Here is a 21,939-nt window from a genome sequence, read left to right as displayed (position 1 = left end):
TTATGTGTGTATGTTAGGAATATCGTCACATCCATAGACTTACTAAGTTGTCCGTTTTGAAACTGATTGTACAGGTTGAACGATGTTAGGTGATATTATAAATCTCAAAACAGTTTTCCCGGGAATAACTATCCTTTTCAAATTTCGAATCCCCCATAGGATAAGTGAAACCGTTCGAATGTCTTTTCTCGGAGGAATAAGTCCAGTCATCACCAGAAGACTTGGCTTGAAATGTTTTTTTGAAATTCCAATTTCTTCTTTAATTATTTGCTTATTTTCATTTTAATTTTATTTTTATTTATTTTCACTCAATGGTCGTTTTCTTCTTTTATCTTGATAATTTTTGTTTCATTGTAATTTCATATCACGTTTTATTGCTCAATATAATTGCTATTTTAGGTATTCATTTTAATTTCATTTGTTCTTTCAGATATTAGACAATGGGAGTCAGAACTAGTGAAATTCACTTGTGATGCACTGTTTGGAACCTTTGGTGTAGTAGTGAATATTACTGGAGTTTTATCCCAACACCAAACCGTTATTTCAACACCTCGACACGTTTTTCGATCACCAAGTGATCATCTTCAAGAGGAAGATTTAAACTGGAAGATCAAAGAGTTTGAACTTCCTCTCGAACATGATCACTTGGTGGTCGAAACACGTGTCGAGGTGTTAAAATAACGGTTGAGTGTTGGGATGAAACTCCAATAATATTCAGTAAAACTCACCTTGAAACATTGTCAACCACTTTCAAATGAACGTCACCAATCTATACAGATATTGTATTGTAGAGTAGGGAGAGTGAGTGTAGGCCCACAGCACTCAGGCCACATGTGACCCATTGTACATCCTCCCAAGGAGTTGTCCTCCTAGGCCATCGTCCATCCTGTTCTTTCCAGGAAGGTCGACGGGTCTCTGGAAGACATCTCATTTATATCGGCAGGTGTAGGCCAAGACTCGCCGAACACACACTCTCTTATTGACGATACCTCCGGACATTCGCATAAGACATATATGACAGTTTCATCTTCATCTTCACCGTCCTGCATAGAGATGTGTCCACTAACACCATATTGTGGAGGTGTTCCCTTAGTTGACAGTGGCCAGTCAGAAATCCTACTCTAAGCGTATATTTTCCTGGTCATTGCCAGATATTTCTTCGGCGCCAGCTTCCCTGGGTCGCCCAGAGTGATCCTGACAAGATTGCATCCTTTGATTTCATCCCATCTCCTTATGGATTCAGCATGGGTGTGACGTTTGGCTAGTTCCGCAATTGTCGAAGTCGTCAGGCTGTAGGTGCCACTGGGTCCCACAATTCTTAGTCCAGCCGCTTCCTTGGCTGAAGAGTCGGCAATGAGATTATCTTTACTCCTGTCGTGCCCTTTAACCCACCTCAGGATAATGTTATTATCCGAGACTTTGGCTAAATCTTGGTGGCACTCTAGTACTAGCCCTGAGGTAACACGTTGTCGGTTCAGGGCTAATAGGGCTTGTGTGCTACCAGCCAGTTCAGTTTAGACCACGCTGGTATTTTTACCATTCCCTACTTGAAATTATAGTTATTATAGTTATTAGCTCATTTAATGAAACCTCGAATCGAAAAATTATCATTTTGAGCCACACTGTTTGAAATATTCAGAATGTTAACGTAATTCTGACGAACTAATTTCTTGATAACAAAAATTTTGCGAAACATGCTACTATCAGTACAGCAAATTATATTATTGGCTTTCAAACTCTAGAGGAACTTTTCCGGTGTTTGCCAAGGATTAAAATGCCAACGAACGAATAATTATAACAATCGTCATTTCTGTGGTTTGTATCTTATCTCATCCAATTAATAGGTTCGCGATATGAAATATTATTCCGACAATTGAGAACCTGTTTTCAGTTTGAAACTCAATGCCACATGGATATTTTACAGTTTCTCACTTGAAGAGCCGCTTATAATATCTACATTTCCTAACATGATTTCGTTTGGTGATTTGATTTCGATATGGACTTCATATCGAATGGTATGACATATGTCTGAACATATATCAAGGGTTAACTATAATAACCAAATTGAGACACAATAATTTTTTTATATTGTTGTTGAAATTTGGCTTTGCAATGATCCGCCTTGAAGAGTCTTGTTCATCTTTGATATTTGTGGATTGTGGATCATAAGGATACATGTCGTCCCTTTATTTTATCACCACTACTGGGATCCATGGCGGATCAAAACAGCGCTGTCTGCCCGTAGATGACGTCTTCGTGAGGAGGATAGTCATTGCTTCTGCTCATATTTGGTTAGCACCATTCACTAGTATTACGTTATTCAAATTCATTGACTCTCCTTTGTTATTAACTCTTCAAATTATTCGTTTGTTCTTTATTTTTTGCATGTTTCATCTTGCTAAAATTTAGTTCCCTATTCGTTTTACAATTTTTATTTCACAAAACTTTCCTCATTTATATCAATTAGTTGAGCTTGGCAGACTTATTCAAGGTGCTCACTACCATACTTGACCTCCAAAGCTGATACGACTGCTTCATAATCCTTCTGCTTATTCACTGGAATATTCTGCAGAATTTCGAATGCCTTTTCTCGTAGCGCCAGTATAAGAGTTGTTACTTCCTCATCATTTTTCCACTCATTATTTTCCGCAGAGGTCTCAAACTGTCTGTGACAGGTTGACCATGAAGATTCGCCATCGGAGGTTGAAGTTTTAATAAAACTCCTGCTAGAAAGAAGAGACGTTGTTTCCGATTTGCATTTTTTCACAGCGATCCTCTCTGGTTCCGGTGATTCTTTCCCAAGTATCCGGAAAACTTTTGTAAACTTTTTGTCGACTCCTTCAAGCTTCCTTTCAAATTTTTTTCTAACACCTTCAAGTTCCTCTTCAAATTTTTTTTTCAAACCCCTCAAGTTGCTCATCGACTACTTTCTCAAATTTCTTTCGAAAGAGAATAATCATATTAATAATTGATATTTCGTTCGTATTTCATGACATTTTCGTGATATTGTGTTTGAATGTTATAATAGTTGTAGATTGTTTTCTTTACAAATTTTTGTTATTCTTTCATCTTCATTATTTATCATCCTTCTTTTCTTTTTTCACTCTCCTCGTTCAGTAAATAAATCAAAAGACAAATGTAATAGCATTTTTTCGAATCATATTAATTTTATGTGTATATTATACTAATCGTTAATAATAAAAATATCTACTCCCGGTCAGAATAAGTGTCTTTCATTTGAAAAAAAGAACTGGAACACTCTTTATGATGTTTCACCAACAAAAATGACATCTTCACGATAAGAAGTAGAGTAATTCATAACTTTATATCTAACAGGATGGAATGTCGCATTCACTCCTTGACTCACATCAATTAGTTCAGGAAAAAATTGATGAAAAATTTTCTTCTGCTATTTTTTACTTTCAGATATATTCCTACTAGTTCACAACACAAAATGGCGGGACTAAAGTTTCTCCAGGTATTAGAATGTAAAGCCGTTTCCTTGAATTTGCATCTCATCTTATCTTGTTCCGTCAGATTTCAAAACGTGTTCGGACAAAATTTTGATCCTTTTGTAACATCTGCTGTAATCTCTATGCTCACTCTCACGTACTTCCAATGGCCTTGAAATTATTGAGATAAGTGTATTTTAAACAACTCTTTAGAAATGAATCGTACTTGGCTACCTGTGTTGAAAGAATATATAGAAATGTTGACATATTTCACATTTCCGAACTTCTTTGACATCTGTTAAGGAATTTTGAAAATAAATCGAATAAAAGAAAAATTTCAAGTTGTAGTTGATTTTTCCATTTCTGATGACGGAGGCATATTTACTCTGCGAAAAATACACTGCTTCTATACAGGAACTCATCGGGGTAACCTAGAAATGTGTCCTTTCGACACCTGTATGGAGTTGTGAAGTTATCTATTACAATTTTCATTTTATTTATCAGATTGTAGAAGGTGAGAATTCACAAAAAAGATATCCAAAGGAAAAATATGGTTTCCTTCAAAAAAATATTTGTTTTGTTTATAAATTTGGTTTTCAAGTTATTCAAGAAATTTATCTTCACCTTTTTTTCTAGCGACTTAATTTGCTATGACAACTACCAATTGTATTCATCCGTTGATAATTTCTCATGTACGAATGATCCTTTTGATATTTAATTTGATGTTTGGAGCATTATTCAACTCTACTCCTTTCTAGGTAATTGAATGTTTGCTCTCGAATTCTACACATTTCAGTGTTTTTCTGTGTTAACAAGTATTTCCATTTCTGGTTCAGCAATTTCTTCACCCTTTTCATGCCCTTTTTTTCTATTCATGAACCTAATTTATTTTTTTAAGGTTCTCTTTTTGATTTCAGATTTTTTCATGACTATGACTCTCATTTGTTCTTTTCTTTTTTCTCTTCCTGAATTTTTTCATTTATTTTACAATTTTCCATTTCATCAGTATTTTGGATTATAATGAACATTTGTTACCATTACCCAAAGTATTTCATTCCATTCTTTGTAATCTCTTCTTACTTTTTATACTCTACCTACGCGATGTGTTTCTAATTGTTCTGATTTTTGTTTCTGGCAATTCATTATCATCATGGGTCATTCATGTTGTATATATTGTTTATGATGTATCTTTTCATTCAGTGTTATTCGGTTATATGTTCTCTTTATTCTTGTATGAATTTCTGATTCTTTTTATAACGTATATCTCTTTATAATTTTCATTGTTTCAACTCGATTCCAAAATAGTTTTCTCATGTATATTACTGGAGTTTAATCCCAACACCAAAACGTTATTTTCAACACCTCGACACATGTTTCGATCACCAAGTGATCATCTTCAAAAGGAAGATTAACAGTTACTTTCAGCATCCCTGAACATGGTTTGATAAAAAACCCAAACACCGGGTTGAATTGAAATACTTTTTATTTACCATTGACCCTCTCTAGCAGTACCTACATCCTTAAAAATTCAAGAAAGACTAGAAATATACATTAATGTTTATAAATGTACGTGACTCAATTTTTCGAATATAACAATACTGAAATAGGAGTAGTATCAACACAGTCACTGATAATAAAACAAGTTCGATAAGAAAATCATGCGGACTTTCTTAAATTAAATTGATTTTAAATTCATTATCGCCTGGCGATAAACTACATAATTAATTTAATTCGAATTGGAAACATTGGCTTGTACTATTTGGGTATATATTATACCTATTATTATAGTGTACCTACGAAAATCAATTAACACTGTCACGTTAAATCATACATTACTATCAGGGATTCGCATCACATAACATAACCTCACAATTGATATGAATTGTGGAAAAATCAGCATATTAATGAGTGCACTAAAAACTTTTGAACTCCAGGTATATGTCTTTCACTGCTGTATTTAAAATCAATAAATCAGGTGATTCTTTCATTCACTTTAACAGCAATTTCAAGGAAATTGTCCCGGCAGGCAGGTAGTTATTGTTGCAACATTAGGCAATTTGTTCGGAAACTAGTTATGAAACGTATATTTCCAAAAAAAGAAACGTGATCATTACTCCCATTCGGATACCTAATCGGCAACGTGAACACATTCAATACGTACCTAGGCATGCGACAAAAGTTAAAACTTCGCTAATCACAACATACACTCACTTACACCACGCGTACACATTGCAACTTGAAAGAAAACTGACCGGTTCGTCAACCTTCGCCGCTGCAGATTTTAGATCGGAGCTATTCGGCAAAATTTGTTGCTTTACACGTGACGGCTCCAAAAGTTACTTGATTTCGTGGACGGTGTTGAGTATGGATTGATTTTTGACTTGGAACCTTCACTCGGCTGAAAACAAATCGCGTAAGGCTATTTCTGTTTTGTCAACACTGTTCTTTTGGTTTTCGTGGTTTCCCGCCTCAATGTTCTAGCCACTCGCCTGCGGAACTCCGATGAATATTTACATCATTTATAGCAAGGGAATATTGTTCAAATGATTTTGTGCAAATGAGTTATCCATTGTGACTTTATTGAGGGTTGGTCATGAGGGCACGACATTTTCCGTACACCGCGGTATAGATAATAATAAATTTGTCAATCACGAAATTTTAAGACAAAAGTTCGGGATATGGTGATCAAAAGTGAATCGTTATTAACCAGCGAAAATTTTGATATGGGCTACGTGGAAAACTATACAATAATAGTTTATTTCCGGAACACATTCGATTGTCAAGGTATTTTTAAAGTAACTTCAGTTATTATTCCTATCCATTTCTTGTTTTATTCGAAACGTATTAAATGACCCCCCTACAGAATGATTATTGAATATAGTGTTGGGCCCCATCGTAAAAGGAACTTGGTCATTGGAGTTGCTGATTTATAGACTCGAACATAGTTAAAACATTTCACTCACTTCACTCTTTACATTTACCCTTCTTATATTCAATATGAATGAAGGTAGGCTTGTCAATATGAATCAGGGCGGAGAAGAAACTAATTGAAGCAGTAAAAACGTTTGATAGTAATATCAGAGTAATTGATATTGACCAAAACAGATTCATTCTGAGAACCAACATCGAAAGAGATGTAGATATCACTGCAATTGGATTTAAAACTTTCCTAAAGCTACTTGCACAGAGTGGATTGTAAATAGAACATCTCCTGAAATAAAAAACTACAGTATCGAAAAGATTGGGTTTGTCAGCACAATGCTAAAAATAAGGAAACAAAAACATGAAAGAAATTACTTCAAATCTGATTATTCTCGGGAGACTTCTCTTTGAATACATCAAGTATGCAAAGTGTAGATTCAGCTCGCTTGAATGTTGTTCCAGAAGCGGTAACAACATCAACCATTCTGATTTTGCCATCCTTCCCAGGGTGAACATTTGTAATTCTTTCTTTCAGCCAAATGTTCCGTGGACTATTGGGGTCATAAAATAGGACAATATCCCTTATTTTGACATTTCTTCTCTGCTGGTGCCGTTTACCACGTTTTGCTAGAGATGGTAGATATTCTTTAGCCCACCTTTGCCAGAATAAATCTGTAAGCTTTTGTGCTGCCTTCCATTTGTTCAATAAACACAAATCCCTTTCATCGGTTTCAGCACAAGGTAACGCTGAATAATAAGTTCCAACCAAGAAATGATTTGGAGTTAGAGCCTGTAGATACTGCCCTTAAAACATATTCCTGGGAATATCTTGTGAGAACTTCCGACACATTTTTCTTGATGAATTTTATCAAACTCTCCCATGATCCACCCATAAAAGAAGCTAATGGCTATGGTTAAACGACTCCAAATCTTTTTGGAGTGCTCTGTCACTTCTTTTAAAATTCCCTCCATTGTCACTATAAATCTCTTGTGGAAAACCTCGTCTACTTCCAAATTGTCGAAAAACATGAATGAAACCATCCGTGCTCAGGGCGTGTGCAATCTCTAAGTGAATTGGTCTTGTCCCTATACGAGTGAATATCACCCCATATCGCTTCTCGCGACTTCTCTTGACCGAAACTAAAAGAGGTTCAAAATAATCAACTCCGGTTTTTATTAAAGGTCTCACTGTCCGTTCTATTCTACATGTTGGAAGCTGTCCCAAAATCGGAGATTTCGGCAAAGATTTTCTGTTCTTACACTTTTGGCAGTTTGCCCAGCAACTGCGGATAGCTTGTCGCATTCGTAGTATCCAAAACTTTTGTCTCATGCTATTGAGTACAGTGTCCTGTCCATGGTGATTGAACTTCTGGTTATAATATAGGTAAAATATAAGCAGTTTCGTAATTTTGTGTTTCTAAAATCGTTCTTTTCACGTATTCATCTAAAAGCCTTCTTCATCAAGGAAACAATACAATGTATACAGGCGACTCGTATTGTTCACAATGCCATGAGTTCTCAAAGATTTCATTTCTTCATTAAATGTTTCCTTTTGACATCTGCTTAGTAGATTTTTCTCAGCTTGATTTATTTCAGGTACTTTCAATTCATCTGGAATTTTTGCTCTTGTTATATAATTTTGTATGAATCTATACAGGGTGTCCCTGGACTTCCTCTTTTCCTCTCGGTAATGTATAGATGGGGTCAAAATATCACCAGTACTTCATATAATTTTTTTTCCTAAAAGTCTTCGTAACCAAGTTACGGGCCCTCGAAGTTACAAAATGAAAAATGTTTTTCTTTGATAACTTTTCAAGTGAATATTCAAAATCATCCAAATTTTGGTAATTGACTAAACAAATGAATTCCGTCGATGAGCTTTCATGCAGGTGTCAGTTGTTTTGCTACAAAGTCAGGAACGGACTACCCCCGATGGTCCACACCCCAAAACTTTGAAATGACAGATATTTTTCAATATTTTTCAACAAAATAAGGTTACTTGGACAATTTTATGAATAAAAGTACTCGTGTGGAAAGTCGATCGGAGCAACGAGTCTTGATAAAAATGTAGTTCTACTCGACGACATCAAATCCGCTCGTCCACCATTATTTGAAATGAATAATTATCAAAGCAGAAATAATAATGATAACGTTAATTCAACAACATTCATAACAGGAATAATACAAAGTATGCTAAAATGAAGTCGTAAACAAAAAGTACAGTACCTATATGGAAGTTTAAGTCACAATTGTGATAGCAGATATTTTTTCAAAAGAAATATCAAGTTCTGTAGATTCGTGGTGTTTTTAAACTAACAAGCTACTCTACTATGAAATATCGAATTCATTCCATATTTTGTATGTACATAATACGTGTGGAATAATCACGTTTCGTGTTGATCAGTTATCTGAATCTCATGAAACTCAACATTCGAATGTTTCAAATTCTTCTTCACAGCTAAACTGTTGAAGAGTTTCACTGATAATTATAATTTTATAGGAGAAATTCTTTAACACGAATCTAAATTTAGCTGAAAAAACGCACATCGGAAAAAATATTTACTATAATAATAAAAAGCAAACGAATGAACTACAAAAACGGCTGCACATGATCAGGTGAAAAATATCCAGGGAATAATTATGTTCCATTTATTTCACAGATGTTGACAAAAAAACCTTTTAGAAAGTTTTGATAAAAAATGAGAAACTGGAATGCGATTTTGTTTTGTTGAGTGGTGCGTTGTCATATGACTATCATTGTATTGTCAATATTCTATAGGATATTTTGAATTTTTTTGATATGGCCGAACAGTTTACATTCAATGAATATGCAGATATGCATGTATTTTATGGACGAGCATTTTGTAATGCTGCAGAAGCTCGTCGTCTGTATTCCGAGCATTTTCCCAATCGAACGGTCCCGTCAAGAGGAACATTCGAGCGTATCAATCGCAGCTCGAGGGAGACAGGTATGTAATAATTGATAATTAATTTGAGCACGTTGTTTTATTTCGATATTATTGTAGGTACAGTTTTGCCAAAACGAGGTGGTGAGGGCGCTCCTAGGACTCTACGTACCGTTGTATTGGAGGAAAATATTTTGGAAGCCGTCGCTGATGATCCTTCAATGAGCATCAGAAATCTATCAGAACAGTTCCATACATCCAAGTCCACTATTCATAGAATAATTAGGGAACAACTGCTCCACCCATTTCACATCCAGAAGGTACATGCCATGACACCTCAAGATTTTCCAGCACGACTGGAATATGCCAATTGGTTCATGGATAGGCAAAGAGAGGATATGACTTTTATTAATCGAGTTTTATTCACTGATGAAGCAGGTTTCAGTAGAGATGGAGTTATCAACTCTCATAATCTCCATATATGGGCCGAAAAAAATCCCCGTGGGATATTGCAAACCAAACACCAACGGAAATTCAACGTGAATGTTTGGGCTGGTATCATAGGAAACCATCTTATAGGACCATTCGTTCTACAGGACCGATTGAATGGAGAACGTCATTTGGAGTTCATTCAGAACGATTTGAATGGACTTTTGGAACATGTTCCATTGCAAACCCGAAGAGATATGTGGTTTATGCATGATGGCACTCCTCCTCATTTTAGTTTGATTGTGCGTGACCATCTGAACCATATTTTCCACAATAGATGGATTGGTAGAGGTGGGCCATATTCATGGCCATCGTGGTCTCCGGATTTAAATCCATTGGATTTCTTTCTGTGGGGGCATCTAAAAAGCTTTGTTTACGCTACACCTATTCACACAAGAGATGAATTGAATAGAATAACATTACATTGTGAAGCCATACGAAACGACCCTAGAATGCTATTTCAAGTACAGAGAGGGTGTCTTCGCAGACTAAGAAAATGTATAGAGAGAGAAGGTGGTCATATCGAGCAGTTTCCGTAGCGGATTTTTCATTTCTGTTTGCTCTTGAGGCTCTTGAGTTTCGTTAGTTAAACGTATTTGCATTATAAAAATTCGTTATGAACATTTTACCTATCATTTCCATTTTCCTTAAAAACTAATATTTTCGAATAATGGTAGACATCTCAGGATAAATGTTGTTGAATTAACGTTATCATTATTATTTCTGCTTTGATAATTATTCATTTCAAATAATGGTGAACGAGCGGGTTTGATGTAGTCGAGTGAAACTACATTTTTATCAAGACTCGTTGCTCCGATCGACTCTCCACACGAGTACTTTTATTCATAAAATTGTCCAAGTAACCTTAATTTGTTGAAAAATATGGAAAAATATCTGTCATTTCAAAGTTTTGGGGTGTGGACCATCGGGGGTAGTCCGTTCCTGACTTTGTAGCAAAACAACTGACTCCTGCATGAAAGCTCATCAAAGGAATTCATTTGTTCAGTAAATTACCAAAATTTGGATGATTTTGAATATTCACTTGAAAAGTTATCAAAGAAAAACATTTTTCATTTTGTAACTTCGAGGGCCCGTTACTTGGTAACGAAGGATTTTAGGAAAAAAAGTTATATGAAGTACTGGTGATATTTTGACCCCATCTACACATTCCCGAAAGGAAAAGAGGAAGTCCAGGGACACCCTGTATATCCAAGCGGTTGATCTCAATAATGTCTGCTACCTAGATAATTCATTCGGTCGTTACTACCTTTCCTTTATCGTTCATATCTACATGAACCAGTACATTAATTTCTTCCTTGTCTACTTTTTGTCCATTATCTTTTGTATTGAATTTTTCTTTAACCGGCCAAAATTTTGAAGTCATGTACAAAAATTTGTGTATTCTCCTTTCCGTACAAACGAGTCTTCGGTAAATGATGCTTATTCTTTTTCCAAAGCAGTCCTGATTCATACTTGTTACCTATTCTCCGCATTGTAGAATCCCTGATATCTTTAGCTTTAATGTCTTCTCTGGATAAAGATTGTTTTGAAGTAGGAAATGATTCCATTTTCCATTTTTCTTTAACCAGGTCATGGAGAATGTCTAATTCATGTCTTTCTTTCAAATCCACAAAACAAACGAATTTTTCCATATCATCGTTACTATGATGTAAATTTCTGTGAACTACCTAACCTAACAATGTTTTCGTGAGAGCGGGTCCATGCGAAGGCCCCGAAATTATTTTTTTGCTTACCAACAATGGCCAATTGTCTTGACCAATCAAAATTTTAGGACGTACATCGATCATAGATTGTATTTTGCTGTCAATATAAGGATATTTCAAAGAAATCTGATCAATATCGACAGTTTGTTTTGGCAATGAAAGATTTTTGATCGTTCGAACATGCCTCAAATAAATATTCGAATTAGAATTACACGTTTTTGACGATATTTTGAAAGTAACAATTCTTGAGTCATCCTGCTCTTCTGTCTGATTATTTGTCCACTGGATACATAAAGACTTTTGAGGACAATCAAGATCCAAATCATCAGCGAGATCTTCATCAATTGAAGTTATGATACTAGCATCGTCCAAAAGAGCATATGTATCAAGTTCTTTTTTGCCATTTGAAATAGAGACTGGTAAAATTTTTAGTATCACTCGTCTATTTGATGAAATATGACAACTGGTTTCAATATCAGTGATTTGGGAAGCAGAATTTGTTTTTCTATTCTCTTCATTTTTATGTAAAAGCTCATGATGTACTCTCTTGCATCCATCTACTGTACATATCTTTTTCCTACTACAATTTTTCAAACCATGAAAAGGTGTCATACAAGAAAAACAAATTCTATTCTTTGTCGCAAATGACCATCTTTCATCAACGGAAAACGACTTGAAAACATGAAATTGATCTTTACAGCAAGTGTTTTTCATGCTAACAAATTTTGTGGCTGAAGTGATATCTTTATTTCTGTAATTTTCTTTATTAGCCTTGAATTCTGAAATTTGTGGAATTTAAAGTTGACAAGCTGCATTAGCTTTAGATCCTAACCATGAACAAAATTCAATAAGTTTATTTTCCACTGTCTTCTCAGTGATGTATTCTACCCATTTCAATTTGTGAGAAGTAGGTAATTTATTCAGAAGTTCTTGTAATAGCAAAGGATTACATCAGTGTTCATTCTCCTTCAGTGACTGGACAGTATAACAAAATTTTCAACTTCGTCTGAAAATGCTATCAAAATATCTAATTCGTCTTCCTTAATCATTGGAAATTTTCTCAAACGATTGAGTAATAAAGTAACAATATGTTCAGATCGATCAAATTTATTTTTCAATAATTCTATTACTTTATATACATTTTGAGGAAGTATTAATAATGCTTGTGTTATTTTTTTGGCAGGATCTTTAAGACATTTCTGTAACCTGCTTTGATTCTCCTCTTTTGAATAATCACACAAAGCAGTAGAATCTTCAAACTGGGGAATGAAATTGGGTCACTCTGTAGGATCCCCATTAAAAATTGGCAAGTCTTTCGGAACACTCCGTCTAGTCAAAATTTTTTTTATGTCATTATTGTCAATTGATTGACTAGACATTTCACGTGAATTGAAATTTTTCCTAACGTCATTTTGACAGTTGTTTGCCTATTTAGAAGTAGGATATATTTCTGCGTGTGATAATGTAGAAAATGGTTCACATACCTGAGAACAGCAAGGCGTGCAATTTTTTGTGTCATTATTACCATTCCAAGTGAACTCGTTTACCCATTTTTGAACATTCGAACCATTGTTAATCACTGACCCTGATCCACATGATGAAGACTCATCTTCCACTTATGCATCCGAAGATTCATATTCCATTTGTGACAACTTGAAGGCTAATTGTAAGTCGAGAATCTTGTTCTTTATTCAATAATTTCTGCTCCAGTTCTTTCTTTTTTATTTCTGCCTGAATCATCAATTCTTTTTTGACTTTTTCTGAACGGACGCTACTAGTCTTGGACTTAATCGATTTCCTTTTTTGAATGGAACCCTGCCGTGTCATTATCTTTTTGCTGTCTGCATTGAATACTTCCAAGTGGAGTTTTTGTCATCATTGTCATTATTCTGCTCCAAATCTTAGTCAAGAGAAGAAAAGTTGTCTTGTTTCCTTTCACTACTGATAGGAATCGCTTCCTTTTCCCGTTTTTCCGCTAATCTCTCGCTTCTTCGATTTTTTGACATGTCTCAATAGGTTGATTCGATAAAGGCTTAGAAGGACCAATTGATATTATGTTTTACCTGAAATATCTAGGTTTAATCCGGTCTCGAAGAACGAAATATTGAAATTCAGTTTCAGTCAAAAAAAATTTTTATTCGCCTTGTTTTAGTTACAACAACTGAACATCAAACTAAATATAAATATGTACAGGATAAAACAGAGAGGAAACAAATAATAGTGAATATAAATACTGAACAAAACGAGCAGCGTTTGGAAAAGAAACAGGAACTGTGACGCCAAAATCTTTATTGAGGTTAAAAATGAAAACAAATTTTGAAGATGCAGGGATATCCCTTGATTGAGGAAGGCTTGAACACCATTGTAGAAGTATGTTTGTTTGAAGTTGTAATATTATAACAACCATATTCGTTTACTAACTTTTAGTTGCATCTTACGCATCGCCACAGAGTTACGGCGGCAAAAGCCTATAGCTATCTGAGAGTTGGCTCGTCTACGAAAGATCAATTTTTAAAGTACTCCAGTGAAGGATTGACTCCTAGCGAAGCCAAAAATTTCCATAAGTCGAAACTAATGGCTACCACTTCAAGTGAAAAAATATATGAAACTCTTAACAATGCCCTAGTAAATCATATGAAACGATCAATTTATCATTTGTATGAACAATGGAGGTACGTACACTAAGAGAAATTTTTTGCAACGATAGAGAGACTTTTTTACAGCAGCGAAACCGTTATAGCAAAGTGTTTCTCAGTGTATTTCTGTTAAGATTTGTTTCCAATTATAAAATTATGAAAAAAGAACAAGCAAAATCGTTTTTGAAAAGCTGATGGAGAAAAAGGCACATTTTGAAGAGAATGGAACAAGACGTTTACAAGCGGAGAGCCGTTTTGCTATGTTGTGGTAACGCCCTTAATTCTAAGAAAATCGAAACTATTGAAAATATTGAGTTGTTTGCTAATATCTGCACAAGCATTTGTAATTTAAAAAAAAAACGAGAAAGATAACAGTCCAACCTACTTCTATTGCACGCCGGGCAAATAGAAGTTTACATGCCTCCGTTAGAGCAATATAGGCAGGTAGGCCTTCAAAGTTGGAAGTTTTAAGAAACAAAAAGAAGAAATCAAAAAAAGATGAGATCATTAAGTGAAAATATTGAGCTTGGTAAACCAAATGCTATCAACCATGGATGTAAACATTAAAATGTGCTACCTGTATAAATATTTCTGCATTTATTCATATTTATTAAATAGGGGTTCATTAAGTATCTATTACACAATGTAACCTACTATCAGAATATATGTATATGACACATTAAATTGATATTATACATCACAAATTATTACCCAGCTTGTTTTTATTACTTTCAGAAAAAAACTACTACCTACTATTACCACTATGACCTATTGTCAGGCATTTTGAGTATCAATCACGAATTGTTGCGCCCACTGTCTAGGGAACGGAGTGATTGGCACGTAGTACATTTCCCAGCTCGTCAACGCAACCAGTAGCGTTCACGGTGTAGGAAACGTAAAAATGCGTCCGGGAAGCCAATGTGGCTTCACGGACGGGGTCACCGGACTCCTGGTCAGTGGCAGAAATAAGTAGGGTGAGGGGAATTGAAACTCCCCAAAAGCCTTTGCAAAACATGCCACCGTGGACCACATGTTGCCACATGAATGGAACAAACACAAAAACCGAAACAACAAAAACCAATCCCGAGGCTGGACAGAAGTGCTCACCTCGATCTAAGGCGGTGACTTGGGATGAACAGAAATGTCCTCGTGATGTAATACTAAGGCTAAGGCGTAAGCGCACTTGCGGCGCCAAAAAGAGAAAGAGAGTGAAGGAGGCAGAAGTTGCAGCAACTATAAGTGTACCCTCCTCCTCCCCCACTCCACCTCCAATAGCAAGGGCACTTCCTGCGGCGGTCGCCAGAAGCTCCGCCTTGAATAAAGGCAAGGAACAAGCTGCCCCTGCAGGAAAGCGTCCTCACTTATGCACCCCCACGGAGAGAACCCCAAGAAGGTTGAATAAGCTGCGCAACGTCAGTAATGTCGCTGCAACTTCCAAAACCTTTGCGGATGCTACCGTGAGACATCTCAAGGTTGCCAAAGAGAGTGTGTGTTCGGGGAGTCTTGGGCTACGCCTGCCAATATAAAAGAGATGTCTCCTAGTGACCTGTCCACTTTCCTGGAAAGGACAGGATGGACGATGACCTAGGAGGACATCTCCTCGGGAGGATGTACAATGGGTCACATGTGGCCTAAGTGCTGTGGGTCTACACTCACTCTCCCTTCTCTACAGATACAGATTCAATATGAGAGTACTGACATTTGGCAGTTCACGACTGTACAATATATGAATTCATATAGGAGTAAACGATATTGTGCATACTTAAATTTGTCAGTACTCTCAAAGGCCAAAAAAACCAATACATAAAAATGAACCGGCTGTGAACTAGTCCACGTGGACCGCAGAATTGGCGGTTTGTATTGGATAATTTTTACTAACCGAGTTTTATGATTGACTGAAGAGTCATAAAACTAAATTTGAAGTCATGTAACGATGAGGAATAGAAATCGGGAATGCGAGATGGTTATCGCCGTTGTGTTTATTTCAGGAATTGATCACGATATGAGTGTTTTGTTATCTCTTTAAAATGTGGCGTCCTTGAACAAATACTAATAGTAATAAAGAGTGTGATAACAACTCAGACTTTTTCCAGTGTAGTAATTCCAATAGCGATGGTGAACAATGCGAAAAAGAGATACCAGTGAATAAGATTTGGATGCATTTGAATATTGGAACACAGAGAGTATGTTTCAATGTATATAAGAATCTACATCGCAAGTTTGGTTTCGAGGGAAACAAACTATTACAAGCAACATCAGATTTGATTGATATTGCTTTCCCAACTGTACGTAGAATAGTCAAAAACAAACCTTATGAACGCAAGACACGATGTGATACAGAATTATCAAAACCTTCAGATGTTCATCTGATGAAATCATTGAAAAAAACAATTTACGACTGTTACAAAAGCAATGAAATTCCTATACAACTGAAATCATAAGGAAGAAATTGAATACTTCCGGCCATAACTTGAGCTGATGTGACAAAACTCTTCAGAATTGGATAAAGAAAGTAGGATTTAGATTGAAAATAATAATCAAGCGTCAAGCAGTTAGAGAAAGCAGAAGAATAGTGGAATTGCTTAGTAAATACATAGACCAAATAAATAAATATTGACAAGAACATTTCCAAATGATTTATTTGGACGAAACTTGATATGACACTCACGACGACAGTTACGAAAGGGTGGACTGATGGTTCAAGAATGTGTACGCCTAACATGCCTGGAAACAAGATTTGATAAGAAGGTAAAGAAGCTATTTAAAGAAGAAGTATTTGATATTAACGAAGAAGACTGGCAGGATTAAAAAAGTTATTTCAGTTCATAAATATTATATGGAGATTGGACACTTCCATATTGATGGTGGACATAAATTCATTATTGATTTAAATGACGACAGTGATAGTAAAACTAGTAAAACAGAGAATATGGAAGAGGAATTATTTATATGTATATGTATATCAGTTTTGTTAAATTTCTCTTGATTATTATCAACACACACAAATAATTAACAACTCGATTCTCACTTTGTGTTGTTTTATTAAGTAAACAGCAGGAAACAACCTCACAACCGTGTAGCAACTGAAGTACTATGTAATACACAAATCACAGTATTTATAATAAATATAAAAATGAGATGCGAAATAAACTAGTTGTCATCAATAGATATACTCTGGAATGAAATATTAGTAAGCAATGATAATCAACAGGATAAATTATATCTAAGCAAGATTATACAGATAACGTTTGGATTAAAATCATAGTCATCAATATACAAAGATAACGTTCGGATTAAAAGTGATGTCAGCATTTTCCGGGTTTCATCTCTTTGTATAGTCCAGGGAAAGTGGGCATCGTACTCCAGACAAACTGGTCAAAATTCAAGTAGATAAACACATTTTTTTTATTTTCAAGGGCACGTCATCAGTGTCTTATCATCCGAACTCAAACTGTTTGGGCAACAAATGTTTACTATTATTTTATTGCGCTTTGATTCAATATATTTCAATATAATGGTATTGATATTTTACAATATATTTTCTTATGATCTGAAAAAAGTAAATGAGTCTCACACTTAAAGAAACATTTTTGAATATTCATTTATATGATCTGAAAGGTCATTTTGAATAACTTCATTATTATTAGTATCTCCTGTTTGGTAAGTTATCAAAAGTTTCAAAAATGTGTTCCCATTCATAATTTTTTTCAGGTTCTTTGTAAATTGACCCATTTGTTTCATATGAGTGGTGTAAGAGTACACGCATGCTATCGGTATGAATTTCAAGATATTTTTTTTCTGATTGATTTGGCCGTTACTTGATGAAGATCAATAGTAATTTCAAAAACTACACCTCACGATTTGATCCCCACATATTTTATTTGAAAAATATATCCCAACATGTTGTAGATGGAAGCTTCCTGCACCATCCGGAGGCCAAAGAGGCGTATAGGTATTTACCTCGGAGTGGATCAATGCCACTCATTAACGTTAACAGCAGTAAAGAACTCTATCCGCGGCATGTATCAGTACAAACTACGATAAATCGGGTCATCGGAACGGTCGGATAAGAACACAAAGTTACTGCTGCGGATTGCTTGCCGTTCCAATCTTACTCTACTCGTTTGGAGTAGTGAAGTTGAATCGGAAAGGGTGTAGCACCTTGATTTGATGCATCTCCATAGAAGTTTGCGTCCCTAATTGTCCAAATGGTACTGGATGGAGCTGATTAATTTAGCAGGACTTCAGATTCCCTTCTCTGCAGGGTGCGCGACCATGAGAGTGCAGGAATTGAAGCATTTTTAAGGTCAGCTGCTCAAACGGCTGATGAACTCTATTCAGTTTCCGACACTGAACGAGGTTATCACAACTCTGTCACTGAGTTGGAACCCATTCAGTAAAAGGCCACATAAGCTGAAGAGATCACCTTACTCCTGAAACAACACAAGGAAAATTTAATGTATGGGGTCTCCTTTAAAAAGATTGAAGACCTCAGCTCAACAAAACACCTGTCCTTTGCTTTTCTCAGATCGAGTGGGTTGAAGTCGGAAACTGAGGGGCTCATTACGGCCTACCTGGATGGTGTCTAACACTAGGTACAAGGCTTGCCACGACGCCTGCCTAATGCAGTTACTGTCGGCATGTTCAGCATATCCGATCTCAGCCTATATTCTACGATATGACGCGTTCCTAAGAGTACTTTATCATCATCTAGGGTATATTGAATCCGTTGTGAGGAATGGGAAGTATCGAATTTGTTGAAACTATTCATTATTCACCTTCAGGCTCATACAAGCTGATTAGCCTGATGCTGTTATTCTCGACCATCAGAGCAACATATTATTAGTAGTTTTCAGCTCCGGGTGGGATGAATTTTAGAGTGAAATCTCACTTTCAATTTTTGTACTTTCTCATGATGGCGTCATTAATGAATGTATACCAAAATCGAACAAATTGTTCCAAAACTCAAATTACCACTTCGAAGCACATGCTTTCAATTGATAGATGGCATAAAGGAGAATTTGCAATGAGCATTGAAGTCGATTCCAAACTCCATCATTTCGGAAGGGGCTTATTTTGAAAGCGATACAATACTGACCAATTACCCTTACTTTTATGACACAGTGGTGTTGCAAAATTATTACAAGTTTAATTGATTTACATCACATCAAAACACTTTCTTAGAGGTTGTTAATGTCACAAGTCGGTCGCGTGGTTTTCCGCCATGAATAGTCGTCGTTTTCAATTGATTTATTTGATAATATGACGAAATATCATATATGAAGAATATTTCCAGTTTCTCAACTATCAGTCTCACCGTTTTGATATTGCATGTTTTTTCCAAGTTGGTGCTATGGATTAAAATACATTCTTTCAACTGACAATAATGTGCCAGTTGACTTTCCTCAGATTTAATACACAGTCCTCGAAGCAGTTCCGATATGCACTTTTTGGTATCTCCCTGAGCTCTCCCAACGATTCGATTTTCATTCCTTCAATTGTCGCAAATCGCCGTCCTTTCTTAGGTCTCATCAATATTGGGAACAGGAAAAAGTCGCAGGGGGTAAATCTGGTGGATATTGTGGCTGAGGAATGATTACGGTGTTATTTTTGTCCAAAAAACTACGAACAAGCAATAACGAGTGGGCAGATGCATTATCTTGATGCAATAGCTATGAATTGTTTTTCCACGATATTAGACTCTTTCTTCGTAGTTCTTCTCGAAAGCGGCGCATAATTTCCAAGATGATACCCTTCACGACGGTACGACCATTTGGCAAGAACCCCTGTAGGAAACAGTGAGCAAAACCTTGACATTTGGTGACTTTTTTGGTCTTGGCTCTCCTGGGCTCTTCCAATGGGACGATTGAACTCTGGTTTCGATGTCATAATCATATACCCATGATTCATCACCAGTTATGTTAAAACACAAAATAAGTAAAGATAACCTCAAAATCCTACACATATGTAATGAAGGGAAAAACGAGTTTGCTGGAAGCCATGGAAATTAACAAATCAATTAAAAACCAGAAATATATACCCCTAAACGAGCAACTCGAGTTATGTAGGTCTCCACTCTTGAATTTATAAGTTTAACAACTCCTATAATCTTCAGTGTTGAATTTCAATGTTGGCACCCTGGTTCGTACAACTACCTGTCGTTCAGTTAAACCCGAAACTGGTCGTATGAATAAAATTAACTAGTGGTAAATAAACAAACGTGTTTCTGTGAAAAGCTTGTATACCAGTTGTTAACATTTTCCTGACTCAGAGTACAACCACTGTGAATTAAAACATAATTGTTTATTTTATTTATAGAGAAACATTGTTTCAGAAACATGACTCGTTGAATTCACTACATTGGTCTCAGCCAGCCATTGATTTTTATTTGATGTATTTTTCTGTAATAATTGTGCAGATATCACTTCTATGTTAAAATTTGTGATGGAATCGGCTGATACCTGATGAATATCTATAAATTATCGAAGAAACACTTCATTTTGAGATTTTCACTACACAGTTTTACAAAACCATGTTTCACCATACATTAGCTTCTTCAGTCGTGTCTATATCCAATCACGTGTTGCGTTTTTTAAAACTGTGTAATGCAAATCTCACAATGAAATATTTCTTGCATACTTCTGTTGAAACTCTTATTGAATCTAATCATTGGTTTGATATACTTTGAGCCAGTTTTTCGTATGTATCCTGGGGTTCAGACAAAGAAAAAACATAAGTTTCGAAAAAATGGTTTCTGTTTCAACATTCCGTCAACTTATCACTAATTTCATAATGGACTATATTTCTTTTTTCTTAGCGCTAAATGGCTAAAGGAAGGTTGCATTTTTTCCTGTTTTTTGACGTATTCTTCCATAGCACTATCTGGTGGTTAACTGAGATCTACTCATTCTAGGTTGGCTTATGGGGTTTGAATCCGCAAAGTTAAGTTTAAGCAGTTCTTTCCTGCCATTTACATCGGCTAAATACAATCGACGAAGGAATTTCAATAATGTGTGTTTTTGATAGTTTTAGATGATTTCTACAACTAGAGTAGGCTCTCCTTGTTCATCTTTCACTGCCTGAACCACTGTGCATTCTGTTTTTGGCGAGCGCCTTGGCTTGGGATGTGGGGGTTGAGCAAACCGGCCATCAGATGCCTGCTTCCACGTAGCCCCACTGGATACGGGAATGACAGAATCACTTGTGGTTCTGTTATTCCCTAACTGAATGGCTCAATCCTAAGGTGTGTGTATCCATGCCGAGACGATGAAAGACACTGAGCCTATCAGCTGTCTCAACTGCTCTGTCCTTCGAGATACCAGACGCCCTCTCGTCGTAGCATCGCCTTGTCACGGTAATGCGGGACTCTGTCGTGATTGACCTTCCTTCCCTAGATACTCGTGAGACTTTTATGGACAAAGTGAACTAAAAAAATTCTTTCTGACGCTGAATCTACGGAGGAGATGGATGTCGAGCCTACTGACTCCAACTGACGTCCCTGTAAATTTAGATCAGGAGCGAGAGTTTTTCAACTCTCCAACTCCTGATCCAATAACTGAATCTAAAAAAAAGGTTTGGTACTGCAGCCATGAAACGACTGAGACGTCTCCTCAAGAGCGGTGTACCATATGAAACCGCCTTGCACCAAATTCTTTAGCGGCGTACGCAGAATCTGTCCCAGGTGGGACAGCAGGTTAGCAAACTTTTGCGCTCAAGTGATGATTCACCAAAACCAGTGGAGAAAAAGTCCTCACGGTTGAATCTCCCTCATATGGGAAGGTTGTCGCAGGTATCAAGGCGGGAATCTCAC

General features: G+C 36.2%; 1 protein-coding gene and 1 long non-coding RNA gene across 5 annotated transcripts in view; one reads left to right on the top strand and one right to left on the bottom strand.

Moving 5' to 3' along the window:
- Positions 1-5,731, bottom strand: part of Trpm (Transient receptor potential cation channel, subfamily M) — a 431,781-nt gene extending 426,050 nt beyond the window's left edge. For all 4 annotated transcript variants that reach the window (XM_074180914.1, XM_074180920.1, XM_074180918.1 and 1 more), the window contains exon 1: positions 5,614-5,731. The gene's annotated coding sequence lies outside the window, so the exon portion shown is untranslated. The remainder of the gene's footprint in view (positions 1-5,613) is intronic.
- Positions 5,732-12,873: 7,142 nt separating this feature from the next.
- LOC111511175 (uncharacterized) lies at positions 12,874-15,145 on the top strand. The gene is made up of 3 exons (XR_002722871.2): positions 12,874-13,159; positions 13,646-13,863; positions 13,921-15,145. It is a non-coding gene; the product is annotated as an uncharacterized lncRNA (long non-coding RNA).
- Positions 15,146-21,939: the final 6,794 nt, after the last annotated feature.

This window comes from Leptinotarsa decemlineata, unplaced genomic scaffold (genome assembly GCF_025532065.1).
Source record: "Leptinotarsa decemlineata unplaced genomic scaffold, Ldec_3_MD MMD2_tig00026307_RagTag_RagTag, whole genome shotgun sequence".
In the NCBI taxonomy this organism is placed as follows: Eukaryota; Metazoa; Arthropoda; class Insecta; order Coleoptera; family Chrysomelidae; genus Leptinotarsa; species Leptinotarsa decemlineata.
This window is presented reverse-complemented; position numbering and strand designations above follow the sequence as displayed.